The sequence below is a fragment of the Ptychodera flava genome, chromosome 18, assembly GCF_041260155.1.
Source record: "Ptychodera flava strain L36383 chromosome 18, AS_Pfla_20210202, whole genome shotgun sequence".
NCBI lineage: Eukaryota > Metazoa > Hemichordata > Enteropneusta > Ptychoderidae > Ptychodera > Ptychodera flava.
In genome coordinates this window covers 31,751,900-31,767,882 of record NC_091945.1, presented here as the reverse complement: position 1 = coordinate 31,767,882, position 15,983 = coordinate 31,751,900, and positions in this window count along the sequence as shown.

Below are 15,983 nucleotides of genomic sequence, written 5' to 3'. Positions count from 1 at the left end.
CTTAATTCTCATACTAATCGTAAGAATAAGCACAGAAGGAAGTGTATTTGCCCGGTTTGTAAAAGAGGTTTTAAGTCAACAGAAGAATTAGAAAAACATCAGGTATACTGTGGAACAGACGCCGCCCAGCCAGTTTTTCCTAAGGAAGTATGTCAATTCGAAGGACATCGGAAGAAGGTTCCTTCTCCCTACGTCGTCTATGCAGATACTGAGGCAATTATTGAGAAGGGGACCGGTCGACATATTCCAATTTGTCTTTCGTATGTTATGGTGGAACGGGGGTGGGCCCCTTCGGAACGGCGGCCCACCGTTTATGGTAAAAGAACATTCACAGGTCTCTCCTGTGTTACAGACTTTCTAAAGGATATGAAAGAACGGGCCGAGTATTATTCGAAATCGTATTATTGGAAAATAATACCGATGAAAGATCCTTCTAATTACAACAATCCAGTCTGTATTGCATGTGGAGAGCCGGCAGGATACCGAGTAGTGAAGGAGGGGGCGACTTTTTATTGCGAGGGATGTCGACCGTCGAGAACCATTCCTATCTACTTTCACAACCTCAAGGGATACGATGGTTCTTTTATTTTGAAAGAATTACATGAAATAGATGGAGGGGGTTCCGGACCAGAGCCTAAAATCATAGCTAAGACGAGCAATGGTGGAATTATGGGTCTCTCGAAAACATTTATTTTTAGTGCCTCAATTGTTGTTGCCGGAGGGAAGAGGGAGATAAAGAAACGTTTCTTTTCTATAAAGTTTATGGATAGTGCTCAGTTGATGATGGGGTCATTGGCGAAGTTGGCAAAAACTGTGCCGGAGGATGGGTGGACGGTACCACTTTCGTACCCGGACATTCAAAGGGCGAAAGGTTTCTTCCCCTACGAATATTTAGACTCGGTTGACAGACTGGGAGAGGAGGAGCTCCCGGAGAGGGGGGAATTTTATAGCGAATTGACGGAAGAGGGGATTTCAGAGTCCGATTACGAACATGCTTTGCGAGTATGGGGCGAAGTTGGATGTCGTACGATTAAAGATTATATGGAATTCTATTGCGAGACTGACGTTCTCCTTCTTGCAAATATATTCGAAAATTTCCGCGACACATGTTTAAAAGCATATAAGTTAGATCCGGCCCATTACATGTCAGCGCCCGGCTTGACATGGGATGCTATGTTACTTTACACAGGTAATAAATTTGGGCTCATTCAAGATGCTGAGCAGATGAATTTCGTACAGAGGGGGATTCGAGGCGGTATCAGCCAGTGTAATATTCATTACTTACAGACAAATCATCCTGCTTACGTCGCCGAAGGGGCTGGTGAAGCTGGCGGGAACTGGGATCCAGAGAAGCCGGTGACCGAAATAAAATATCTCGATGCAAACAATCTCTACGGCTGGGCAATGAGTCAGGCAATGCCTACGGGCGGACTTCATTGGATGACGATGGAAGAGTGGGAGGAATGGGAAGAAGGGGGCCGAGACGGCAGAGCTGGCGGGGCGTGGGGACCTGGCGCCACCTTTCCACCAAGTTTTCTAGAAGTAGACTTAGAATATCCAGCCGAATTACATGAAGAACACAGCGATTTCGCCATTAGCGCCACATCACTATGAATTTCCGAGGCAGGGCACTCGACTGATTACAAGTGTGTTGGACAGAGAGAGATACGTCTTACACTACAAGTTGCTGGAATTCTATCTTCGGATGGGAATGAGATTGAAAAAGATTTATCGGGTGCTTGCTTTCGATGAGAGGGCATGTCTCGCGAAATATATTGACTTTAACACTAAAATGAGGGCAAACGGGAAGACAGATTTTGAAAAGAATTTCTATAAGCTGATGAATAATGCAATGTTCGGTAAGACAATAGAAGATGTTCGAAAGTACAGAGACTTTAAATTTGTTTCGGACTGGAACGGCACGGATAGTGGTCGTAAAAAGATTCAGAAGTATAATCCAAAGACGAAACATATAACTTTCATAACTTCCGAAGAGGATGGCGATTCCTGCGACAGTGCCCTACTGGAACTGAAAACGGATGAGCATAGATATGTAAAACCAGTTTTCATTGGTGCGGCAGTACTGGAACTTTCTAAGCTGCTTATGTATGAGACGCATTACAATTACTTTCGGGCCCAGTTCCCTGGAATACGATTAGCCTACATGGATACTGACAGTTTTGTTTACAGTGTACCGATCCCGGACCCGGACGTAACTTTCAATGATATAGTCCGAGAAGATGTTGAAAAGAATGGTGAGAAGTCTATATATGATACTAGTGGGATGAGTGGGCCCAACTTTCCGAAGATTAATAAAAAAGTGATAGGTAAATTTAAAGATGAGTTGAATGGTGAACCTATTCTTGATTTTGTCAGCATACGCTCGAAAGTGTATGCTTTTCGAACTCCAACTTCGGAGACGAAAAAAAATAAAGGGGTGAAAGATGTTTGTGTTAGAAAACATTTGAACTTTGAAGATTATAAAGATCTATTTGAAACTGGGAAGGAGCCGGAGCCGGCACAATTTGTACAGTTTGTACGGAAAAAGGCTGGAGAAATCCGTAGTGAAAAGCGTAGTAAAATCATGATGGCGCCAAATGATATCAAACGTGTGCAGTTATACAATCTGAACACGGGCGAATGGCTGGCAGAAACACGGCCGATAGGAATGACGGGTCATGGTTAAAATTGTAAAGACTTTAATCTACTATTTTCAACAGATACCTGGGCATCACTGATAACATAAACGTGGGCAAATATATTATCATTGTGAGCGTCATCGCCACCCCACGAGGCATCTTTCTTCAGGATCTCAAGCTGTATTCCGTCCTTTGTGTTCATTACTTTTAAACCATTTCCATGAAACTCAATATCTTTAAAACTACGCAGATCGATAAACAGACAGAATTTATTCTTCAAATAATCAACTTCATCTATATCAATTTCACACCAATCTTTATCTTCAGCAAAATACCGTCGCACCTCTCGCCAAAATTGTCTTGGTATCATCTTCTGAGCGTACACTTTATTTGCAATGCCTTCGATTGATACAGACACAGATTCAATGGATGGGTTAAAGAAAAGTTCACTGTTCAGTTCTGTCTGATTCTGATTTTTAGTGAAGAGTATAGCGATACCTCTAATGCTACGTCGTGGTACATTTATATTTTCATTGATAACCGTGTCTGATTCTTTGAATGGGATCATTCTAGAATAATGTATATGCTCGTAAAGGTAACTTTTTCCACCGTTGTAATAACCAGCAGTTGACCCCGCGAGTTTGGGGTCAGTTATTGTTTCGTATTCCATTTGAATGTTTTTTAATTTATAATTGGCTGTAACAACCTGATTACTGACAAGTAATTGGGAGGCGGGTGCCAACGTAATTTCCCATTCAATATGACTCCCTAACGCTTTTGGATATGCAACTCCATGACCTGTTATTAGGGGGTGAGTGAGACGAATAGCATATTTTGTTTTATATGTGTCGAAAAGTAACTTATCGTTCACGACGGCGGCATCTGCATCGGTCGCACCACTTCTCAATTTTCTTAGATTTTCGTTCTGAATTCCGTACAGTGTCATGTTCGATCTCTCCTTTTTATGTTTGAAGAGATCGCGATAACATTCAATGAGGTTATATTTGTTCAAATTGAAAAGTGGCTGACCCTCAAATTTGAGAACCATATGCTCCACCAAATTTTTTGCAACATTTTGAACTACTCGGTTATATTCATCTCCCATTACTTCGAGATCAAAAACCAGGTCGAAAGTGTTAGGAACTAGTACTACTCCGCTTTCTAACTTCGGACATCGTATGATAAGTGTCTGGCCTGAAACTGCCTCACTTGGATTATGAGCAATCACGTGATGAGTTCTTTCTGACTTCGTTCCCTTCGGTATTCGGTTGGTGAAAGTCGGTAATAATGTTCTATCGTACCCCATTTTTCGTGTAATGTATATAGTAGAAGAAAAAAAGAAAATTAATCACATCTTAAGTTTCACTTCGTGTATATAATGACTTAGAAGAAAAAATTCAAATCACATCTTTACGTAAATATTTCCGTCTGCCTGAAAGATAAATCGATTGCCTGTGTCGCGAATCAATCGAAGAACCCAATATTCTTGTAAATGTTGGACTTCCATTTCATCATTGTCAATCTCCTGAAAGACGTTTATGAATTCTAGTCGCTTAAAGAAGTTAGTCTTTGACATTCTTTAATGAAAGCTAAAATGTTATGATAAAGATTATCATCTTTGAGTCGGACACCTGGATTTGCTCGAAGGATATGGCGATTTACCCGCCGAAGTTTGCACCATTCCAATTCGACAGAGAAACCAAACAGGTCTTTATTTTTAGAAAGAAACTTTGCAATATTCTTTTCACCAAACATGTCGATTCCGTAAGGGGCCATATATTAGTACATAATTTTATTTATAATGACTAATGTTAAACCAGTTAAAAATATCCATAGCTGTTCTCCAACAAATCCGACAACCGATCCTGCTGTTTTTAATAGAAAACTGACAAGGGAGCCGATTAAACCTGGTATTGCAGCAGCACTTTTTGCAGCCAAGGTTTTTAACCATTCGCCAAATTGCTTTACAATTTCTTTCGCTTTTGTATATACTTTGGGCGGACCTGAACCTCCTGCGTTTGCTCCTGCTCCCCCTCCCCTCCTCCTCTAGTCACAGCCAGGGCAATTGTTGATATTGTCATTCCAAGGGCAGTCAGTATTGCAGCGATTGTTATACCATTTCGTTTAAATAACTCTGTTAGCTTCAGCCTGAGTGACAATTCTGGATCAGAAATTACATCACGAAGAGACCTAGTCGTAGCGAGACTTTCACGTGCCCCGCTAATCTTACCATATTCGTATTCAATTCGATTGTCAATTTTAGCTTCTCTTGTTATGAGTTCAGCTAGTAGTTTCTCGGCTTTTTCTTTTGCTTGGGTGTGATCTTCAGGAATTTCCTTTAACTGTTTTTCAACTTCTCTTTTCTCTAGCCTTATTTTAACTTTTTCATTGTTAAGGTCGCTAATACGCATATTCGCAATCCTTAATTCATCATTAATAGCTCTATACTCAGGGTTTAGATTGTTCCATTGTTCGATTTTATTTTCAAAAGCTTGTATTTTGTGTGCATTACCAGAAGCATCTTGCCGTAAGAATGTCAGTTCATCTTTGTATACACCCATGTCTTCTGGCGTCATCTTCTCAGCCGGTATTTTATCATTTTTCACATCTTCAGAATACAATGTTGAACTAACAAATTCGGGCTCTGCGCTGCTCCCCCTCAAACTGTATACTTTACTTACAAATTCATATCCTCCTTCTTCTCTTTTTACTGTCTCGAGTGATCTAAATCCACGTCCTGTAGTTTTTGATAGCCTGAGGTTTTTATAATACAGCTTTCCATTCTTAATATTTGCATTCAAAATTAATTCGTTTCGTGCTGCTTCATCAGTAATATTATTCTCATCTAAGAATTCTTCAGCCATTGATTTTGTAATTATTAATCTCTGGTTAATTAACGAATCACCTGGGGGTCTATCGCTTGAGCTAGCCCGGAAAGGATCGGCTTCTGCAAGGGCATTATCATCGTCTATGAAGTATGTTTCAGCAGTAGCGTCATCATCATTTAAATTTGCATCATCGAAATCCTGGAGTGGTATATCTTCTCCTCCTTCTGCCATATTGTATTTCTATATTACTACAATTATTTTTTATCATCCCTTACATATACAGTAAAAAATGCACATCTCAGTTGTTGAAAGCGTTGAACAATTGGCCGACTATATTGAAAGAACTAGCGCTGCATATCGTCGCAGTTATAAATTAATGGGTCGAATTGATATGGCTCTTAATGTGACTAAGGGAATTCTTGTAAGTTCAGCTGTAATAGCGGCAATTCCAACAGTTCCAGTTCTTTTAGCTTTAACTCCTATACCAGGTGTTATTATTGATGTAATACAAGGAAAAACTGGAGTATCAAAAAGAAGAGAGAAGTATAAACATTATTACGTTCAATATAAACAGCTGCTTACACAAATACAAGAAAAAGGTGCAACAACAGAAAACGGGTCAGAACTTATTCAGGACATATTTCATCAGGCGCTAGAAATTCAAAAACAAGAAGGATTTAGTCCACCTCTGGAAAGATACCTAAGACATTATGGATTAAATGGATATGAAATTTAGTTAACTTCGTGTTCAACATCAGCTAGACTCCGCGACTGACAACACGGGTAAAAGTCCCTTTATATAGGCTAGTTTGATGGTGATGACTCACACGGAATTTCCCGTACACCTTCGGAACGTGTCTATACATGTTGTGTGTTTAGGTCAGACAGAACAAGTTTCTACATGTCCCAGCATCAGTGGTCCGTTCTAATACCCAGTGAGTCACCAGCTAGTGTATTGCGCAAGTCCAGGACCTGACTCAGCAGGGAATTTCCCCGCTTAGTTCAGGACAATGCACTGCTGCGCCAGCTGTCGCGCGTGAGTTAATATATAGGTCAGGGTCATACTTTAGTTACATGGATGGTTAATTTTTCCTTCGCTCCCTTTAGATAAATGAATAAAATGGGTGTAAAAATTCTTATTTGTCACGGAAGGGAACAAATACCTACTACTAATGTCTGGCGTTTGTATTGTTTATTCGTTCGAAATCATAAAATTCTAGGGTCTTTTTTCATTCTTTTTTCATGTGCGGTTTAGAACTAGCGCATGTCAAAAGCGGTCGTATATCTTAATATACATCTCGATCATGATTCGAACGGCGTGATCAAATTCTGATGTTAACAAGCGAAACGCTTATGATATCGGCGGACCACTGATATAGGAAGAACACTGATAATTGCAACTTCCCCTGTGCTTTAGTTAGAATCCGATCCAAGTAGAGATGACAAAGTCACGACGCCACCAGAGTGGTCTTGAAAACATTTCAGACACATTGTTCTCCACCGCAGCCGCTTTGAAAGACCTCTTCACAGTACGGGAGGCTACCCACAATTCCCCTTGATTTGTTCACTCAGACATTTTTTGCTAAAGGCTTTTTCAATTTTATCAGTTTCTTAACAAATTTTAACTTACAATTTAAATTCAGAATTATTTGTTAAAATGATGTTCCAAAATTATTGATTATGTTTAAAATTCAAGAGTAAATTAAATGAGAAGTTGATGTTTGGAGGTGCTAAAACTTTCACACTTGTCAAGATAAAGTTATCAGCAACTAAGATGGTCTCATGATACCACCTGTCAGAAATGCAAATTTCCTTTGTTAAGAACATTAAAAAAAATTAATACCCTTTCTTTTGCCAACACAGATGCAACTTATTCCCTTAGTTTCCTTAAAAATATTGTGTATGGCTGTCAAAAATCTTTGTCGACAAAATTACAAAATTGCTATCTCCTCCGCGGAAAAGGGGTTATTCTTCTTATTATTCACAGTGAGAAATCAGAAAATTATGATTATCAGAACTTTGTTGCCAGAATTTTGAAATATGGACCGAGTTGTTCTGTGTACAGAAGAAATTTGCTTCAGTTCAGTGAGTGATCTCCGTGTGTACAGATCATGGAGAATTGTGGGTAGCCTCACTTACTGTGCCCTTGAGAAGGTTATAATGACAAAGTCATTAGTTGATTATTTGAAGACATAGCGCAAGCTTTGCCTAATCTTTTAGATCTAATTGAAGTTAAGAAAGAGAATATAAACCAATCATTGGACTCCGGACGGAATAGTTTCGCAAACAATCAATAGCAATGAAAGGGGCTAGTTCATACTACGGCCTATCTATGGAAATTAATGAAATAATATCATATTGTTTGCCGCTGGTGCATGATTCAAGAGGCGCTCAACATGTATCAGGAATAATGAAAATAAAGGCTTTAGCCGCAAGGCGGATATATTCCCATTGCATTTGTTAAAATTGAATTTAAACAATGATTTCTTATCTCTAATCAGCTAAAGCTCGTCATTGTCAATAAGATAATATAACAAGAAATGAACTATTGTTCGGGGTTGATCACGCAAACTTTCTGAAATAACATGTGCTATCAGAATTTCCAGTGATGTTTGCTAGTACACAATTGGCGACTTCAATAGCAGCACGCATAGTCTTGCTAGCCATCGACTTTATTTTCAAATTTCCGAATGCTCAAGAGAAACATAACTTTCTTTAAAAGTTATGTTAATGTCACGATTTCGCTCATAGTATTACAATTTTTCCCCTTATCTTGGAAATCTCAAAGTTTATTTTAGTCCACAGCATCTGTTTTTGAAATCGATCTGAAGCATTCCATTGATCTTCTGCGGGAACATAAATAAAACTTTCAGTTTTGTAGAAATTCGATATATAATAAGGAACCGTTCTGTCATAGGTGACTTTTCTCATACAGGTATACAGTTTGTTGTATGCTGCTAGCAATAGCATCATGCATTAAATGCTTTTGCAATGCTTTACTGCTTATCAATTTAGACTTACACCAACAGCGAATGCCATTTTAAGTAACCTTCAGGTGGATAACTTTACACACTGACAGAGAATGTGTATAAAATTAATGATTGTACATAATTATTATCCAATTTGACACACCGTTCCCTGCTCTAAAAACCAATATCATACAAAATACATCGAAACCTCTTGTGTGTATGGCAATCACAGCTTCATGTCCGACACGACCGAGTAACAGTCAGAAAAGAAGTGAAATATGTCGACAACGTTTTGTTGGATGTCATAGTATTTTACATCTGTAAAGCTTTGCAAAATATTATTATAAAAAGCATGTATTATTTCATCACAATAGTCATCAAATTATAATCATCAAGGAGTGTTTCAGTCTTTGCGCTGGAAATCTAGTCTAATGGTCACGTCCTTTTGCCATACAATATCGGTTAGAAAAACTCTATAATAAGTTCGAAAGATATCCCTGCTACCAAACACGTTATAATGTGAAGATGTATATGTTCACAAACTAACAGGGTCTACATGAAGAACACACCTCCTCCGTATGTTCGCATCAAAATACTCGGCCAAGGTGCAGGGATGTACAAGAAATAAACTTTGTGTATTTGGTTTTGTAAACAACAAGTACAAAGCGCGCTCATGTGACATATCATGTCGTATTTCTATGCATAATATCACATCAAGTATAATCTACCATCAAAGAAGGAAATGTCTTGCGTTGGTATTGTTTATTCGTCCAAAATCATAAAACTCCAGTGCCTTTCTTCAATCTTTCTTCATTAGAACTTCTAGCGCATGTCAAAAGCGGCCGTATATCTTAATATACATCTCGATCATGATTCGAACGGCCAGATTGAATCCTGTTGCTAGTCACTCTAGGATGTTTACAAGGGAAACGCTTATGACACTGGAGGACGACTGATATAGGAAGAACACTAATTGCACCAGCCCCCATACCACAGTTCGAATCTAATTCAAGTGAAGATGACAAAGTCACGACGACGCCAGAGTACTTTTGAAAACATTTCAGACATATTGTTCTCCACCCCAACCTCTTTGAAAGACCCCTTGAGACGGTTATAATGACAAACTCATAAATTGATTATTCCAGACATAGAGCAAGCTTTGCCTAATCTTTTAGATCTAATTGAAGCTCAGAAAAAGAATAAACCAATCGTTGGTCTCTGGACGGAATAGTTTGGCAAACAATCCATGGCTATGAAAAGGGTTAGTTTATATTCCGGCGTAGCTATGGACATTAATGAAATAATATCATATTGCTTGCCGCCGGTGCATGATTCAAAAGACGCTCAACGTGTATCAGGAATAATGCAAATAAAGGCATTAGCCGCAAGGCGGATATATTCCCATTGCATTTGTGAAAATTTAACTTGTAGGAAGATTTCTTATATCTCATCAGCTAAAGCTCGTCATTGTCAATAAGATAATATAACAAGAAATGAACTATTGTTCGGGTTTGATCACGCAAATTTTCTGAAATAACATGTACTATGAGAATTTGTAGTGATGTTTGCTAGTACACAATTGGCGAATTCAGTAGCAGAACGCTTAGTCTTGCTAGCCATCGCCTTTATTTTCAGATTTCCGAATGCTCAAGACATAACTTTCTGAAAAAGTTATGTTAATATTACGATTTATTTCATCATATAACAATTTTCCCCCTTATCTGGAAATCTCAAAGTTTATTTTAGTCCAGCAACATTTATTTTTTGAAGTCGATCTGAAACATTCCGTCGATCTTCTGAGGAAAAGAAATAAAATTCTCAGTTTTTTTAGACATCCGATAATAAAGAACAAAGTCGTTCTGTTGTAGGTGACTTTTCTCATACAGGTATACAGTTTGTGGTATGATGCTAGCAATAGCAACAATCATGCATTTAATGTTTTGGCATTGCTTTAATGCTGGTCAATTTAGACTTACACCAACAGCGAATGCCATTTTAAGTAATCTTCAGGTGGATAACTTTACACATTATCCAATTTGACACACCGTTACATGCTCTGAAAACCAATATCATACAAAATACATCGAAATCTCTTGTGTGTATGGCAATCACAGCTTCATGACCGACACGATCGAGTAACAGTCAGAAAAATCGTGAAATATGTCGACAAAGTTTTGTTTGATGTCATAGTATTTTAATTCTATAAAGTTTGCAAAATAGTTTTATAAATAGAATGTATTATTTCATCACAATAGTCATCAAATAATGATCATCAAGTAGTGTTTCAGTCGTTGGGCAAGACAATTTAATGTAATCTAATGGTCGCGTCATTTTGCCATATAACCTCGGTCAGAAAAACTCTTCAATAAGTTCGAAAGAACTCCCTGCCACCGAACACTTTACAATGTGAAGGTGAATATGTTCACAAACTTACCGGATCTACATAAAGAGCAGGCCTCCTCGGTATGTACGCATCAAAATACTCAGCCAAGGTGCAGGGATGTACAAGACATAAACTTTGCGTACTTGGTTTCATAAAAAAACAAGTACAAAGCGCGATCTTGTGACATATCATGTCGCATTTCTATGCAAATGTTACATCAAGGATAATCTACCATCAACAAATGAAAGTCTGGCGTTTGTTTTGTTTATTCGTGCGAAATCATAAAATTCCAATGCCTTTTTTCTCCTTTTCCATATGCGCTTTATAACTTCAAGTAAATGTCAACGCAGTGATCCAATCCTGTTGCAACCCACTCCAGGATGCTTACAAGCGAAACGCTTATGATATTGGAGGACCACTGATATTGGAAGAACACTGATAATAGTACCTGGCCCCATACTACCGTTCGAATCTGATTCAAGTGAAGATGAAAAGGTCACGATGACGCCAGAGTAGTTTTGGAAACATTTCAGACATATTGTTCTCAACCCCAACCTCTTTGACAGACCCCTTGAGACGGTTATGATGACAAACTCATCCAATATGGCTGCCAAATCACGTGACAGATCCAAATGAGTTGATCAAACCTGAAACTATATACACTAAGGATGATACGAGTAAAATTTCAGGGCAAGAGGTTTCGAAGATTTTTAAAGATTAAATTTATATGTTTCAAAAATCCAATATGGCCACCAAATCACTAGTCCAATCAAAATGATTTGAGCAAACTTAAAACTACTAACACTAAGGATGATACGGGCAAAATTTCATTTGAATCGGTGTGTTGGTTCTAGAGATGAAGATTTTTAAAGATAAAATTGGCATTTTTCAAATATCCAATATTGCGGCCAAGGTCACGTGATCACGCGCGATTTTATCAGCAAATTTTAGGTAATTGTTGCAGTACAAAAAATTCAATTTTACTAGACCCATAGGTCATCAGAAGAAGCCATTTCTCAGGTTTTAGAAAAATCCGATATGGCCACCATGTCACTTTACTAATCAACACCAAAGTGCACGACTCTACAAATGGCTGAGCACAGTGGTTTTTGAGATTTAGGTTGGCAAAGATAAGAGGCGGAAGTAGAAGAAGAAGAAGAAAGCTGAACTCCTGTAAAACCAATACGGGCCCAAGCCCCTATGGACTTGGACCGTTAATAGCGGCATTAGCTGCAAGGCGGATATATTCCCATTGAATTTATGAAAGTTTAACCTAAAGGAAGATTTTTATATATCTCATCAGCTAAAGCTTGCCATTGTCGACAAGATAATATAAAATGAAATGAACTATTGTTCGGGGTTGATCACGCAAACTTTCTGAAATAACATGCGCTATCAGAATTTCCAGTGATGTTTCTTCTTATACACCAATAGCTAATTTAATTCAATAGCAGCACGCCCAGTCTTGCTCGGCAAAGCCTTTATTTTCAAACTTCCAAATGCTCAAAAGAAACATAACCTTCTTAAAACGTTATGTTAATTTACGATATCGCTCATCATATAAAAAATTTCCGCCTTATCTCCACTGCAAGACTATAATGAATTCTCTTTACTTTTTCTTCTGATGCGGCCCATGTTTCACTGTCTTCATTCTGTTAAATACCGAAAACACCAAATTGTTTCGCCGAATTGTGTTTTTTATCATCTTTCTTTTTCTTTATTTTGTCAGTCGACTTTTTCCATTTCCTAAAGCGTTGTTTTCAACCAGCCGGTAGGACTTGCTTGTGAATCTGAATCAGCAGAATTACTTAACTTTCTTTTAAAACAGTCTATTTCAGATTTTAGTTTTTCCATTCTGACTTTCTCCCACTCTTCTTTCATTTGCTCAAACTTTCATATCGTTTATATCTTCTTCCACGTCGTCAATCCTGGGTTGAAGTTGAGCGAAGTTATTGTTCATGATTTTCGTATCAGCTATTACAGTGTCTAATTTTACTAATAACGCAAACACGATTGGAACTAATTTGGGATAATTGAATTTGCATATTTTGCAAATTTCTCAAAAGTATTAGGTACCATATAGCTGAATGTTGAGATACCGCAAGTTACTCATAAAAACAAGTGTGTAATATAAAAAGGAAAGCAGATGAGGTAATATTTGTAGATTAAATCGACATTACTTCACCATCCAATTATCCCAAATTAGTCTTGATTGCGTTCGCAGCATTATCTTCTATCGATACTGCGTCTGAATCGGCGCTTCTCAACTTTAGCGGACTGGGATTACGCTGAGTGTTGCCAGAAATGACTGGTAAACCAAACAGGCACACCTTGACAACTTGTGCCACATGATACAGAGTCACCGTCTTTGTTACTTCCATTTGCCTAAATGGGTTGGCACCAGCAAAGCATCCAATTCTATACCTAAATGTTACCAAATCCGTTCTCATTTTTCAAAATTCACGAATGTGTACGTTGCAGAAATTGCTTGTAAACTTCTCTAGGTTGTAGTGCTAGTCAAGCATGCAATATTGTCGAAATTAGCGGAACTCTGATATTTAGCATAGCTGTATTTATGTTAAGGCAATGCTGTTGAAATTAATAAAATGATGGCATATTTAGTGCCACTGGCGCATGATTCAAAAGACGCTTTGCGTGTATACAGGAGTGATGAAAAAATACGGCTTACATCTACCATGTGGATTCATGAAAATTTAAACTTTAAAAAGGAAGATTTCTTTCATCCGATCAACCAAAGCTTGCAATCGTCGACAACATCATATAAGAGGAAAAGAACTACTGTTCGGACTTTCGATCACGCCAACCTTTCCGAAATAACACGTGCTATCAGAATTGGTAGGGATATTTCCTCCTGTGACAAAATAGCTAATTGATAATTAGCATGCTTAGTCCTGCAAGCCATCGCCCTTATTTAAAACTCCAAATATTGTGCTTTTTGAAGTGGATGTATAACATTTCATCGATTTACCGAGAATGAAATAAAACCTTTAAGATTTAGACATCCGATCTAAAAAAAAACGAAGGCTTTTTGTTCAAGGTAACTTTTCTCATACAAACATGCAGCTTTTGGTATGTTGGAAGCATTAGCAACCGAGTATGCATTAAATGCACGGGAATCGCCTTAATGCTTATCAATTTAAACATATACCAAAAGCGAATGCCATTTTCAGTAATCTTCGGACGGATGACTTTACACATTGACATGTAATGCGTCATTGTAATTAGTATTATCAATTAATCCACTTAAAATGTATCGAAATTGACACACTCTTCATCGCTCTTGAAGCCATTATTATAGAAAACACAGTAACACCTAGGATTTCAGATATTTGACCTTTTACCGACATTTTATAACTTCTTTCGCATGGAAAGTATCTGAGGTACTTCACTTGAAATGAAAGTACCTCACGTGAAAAGAACACACCCCAGATAGCTAGATCATGTGCAAAGTAATTATAACATTTTATGAGCATGTTATAATTTTAGCTTAGAAAGGTATAAAAGAGAAAAGTGAGAGACAAAAAAAGAAACTAGGACTGGACCTAGGCGAGACTTTCTCAAACATTCTGTACAACCCATTATTGTAATCTGATCACGCACCTGTTTAAAGATCTGAAGTGGTTGGTACAACTGACAGCTTGGTGTTTGCTCCAGTTACTGAAAGTATTACGATTCCCAGTGCGCGATACCTCATAGCACCCCGAAAGCCCAAACGTGAAAATACATGATCGAAAGCTCCTGTGTGACATGGAATAGCAGTTTTATGACAGATATGACCCCCAACATGTCAGAAAAAATCGTAATAAATGTAGACAAAGTTTTGATATCACATGCATTTTTATCTGTAAAACTTTGCAAAATATTATTATTGTAACAACATCTTTATTATTTCATTAGGATAGTAACCAGACACAGCTAAAGACTGACAGACCTCTGGCAGGATTTTACTGCAACAGAAAAGTGACTTTGAGCAAAATATGTTGAGTTACATGCATAGCCCCTTAATACGCCACTCAAAATTTTCTGATTCCTATCAGTCAAATGTGTACGTTGATAATATCGTAGGTGCAGAGGGTGGCCACTTTATGGTCACGAAAATTGCAAGCCTCGTAGGTTTTAGAACAACGCGACACTTGCCATGTTAAAGCCTTAGCCATATAATAATGTTGATAATTTGCAATGGCAAATATACTGAAGACTTCAAGTTGGCAAATTTAACACTGTATACCTAAAATAATTGCAGAAAATTCGAGATAAAAAATCACGCGGCTCAGGATGTCTCTAATCTAATTCAACTTATGTTTACTCCAGTTTTAAAAGTAAACCATTGTTTTGACAGTAACCGGGATTTATCTATCGCCGGCCGATTAATTCACTTACAGGAAAAACATAATTATGCACTTTGAAGATATCAATATAACAAATAACAGAAATTCAGTAATCTCGAAAAGAAACATGTCATCTAGAATTTGGCAGCGGACAACATAACTAGGCCGATGTACAAACATATGTAAAAAATCAAATAAAAGAATCGGAACGAACTAAATAAATAAAAATGGCTATCACGTATGTAAAATGTATGTCTTATAAAATCTGAAGAGCTGTAAAATTGAAAGCACTACAACATCTCGAACTTAGACTTCATTGGATTTGATCACAATAAAAACGGCACACCTCACATGAAAAAGAGAAGAACGCATGCAAACTAGGGTCGAGCTGCAAAGGAACAACACCCTTGTCAATATACATAACACTTTTGCCGATATTAAGTTCTTCAAGTTATCACTAAGTTTTAAAACTTCACTTAATATATAAATTGTCAAGTCCTTCCAGTTTAATGCTACTAATTGAATAATTTTGAATTATCGTGAAATATTCAAAATAGTAACTATCTGATGTAAAAATGTTACACAAATTTCATTTACATTTTTTCATAGAATCTTCAATGTACATAGCAAGTCCTGTCAACTTCGATCAAGTCTATCCAGATATATGATGTATATTTCTAACTAGGAAAGTTCGTTAACTATGCAAATTCGTAGTTTATCGAAAACATGTAAAATCGACGTTCACTAATTTATATCAGTAGTATCACAAATCTATACATATATCCCTTATATTGGGAAAGCTACTTAAATATTGA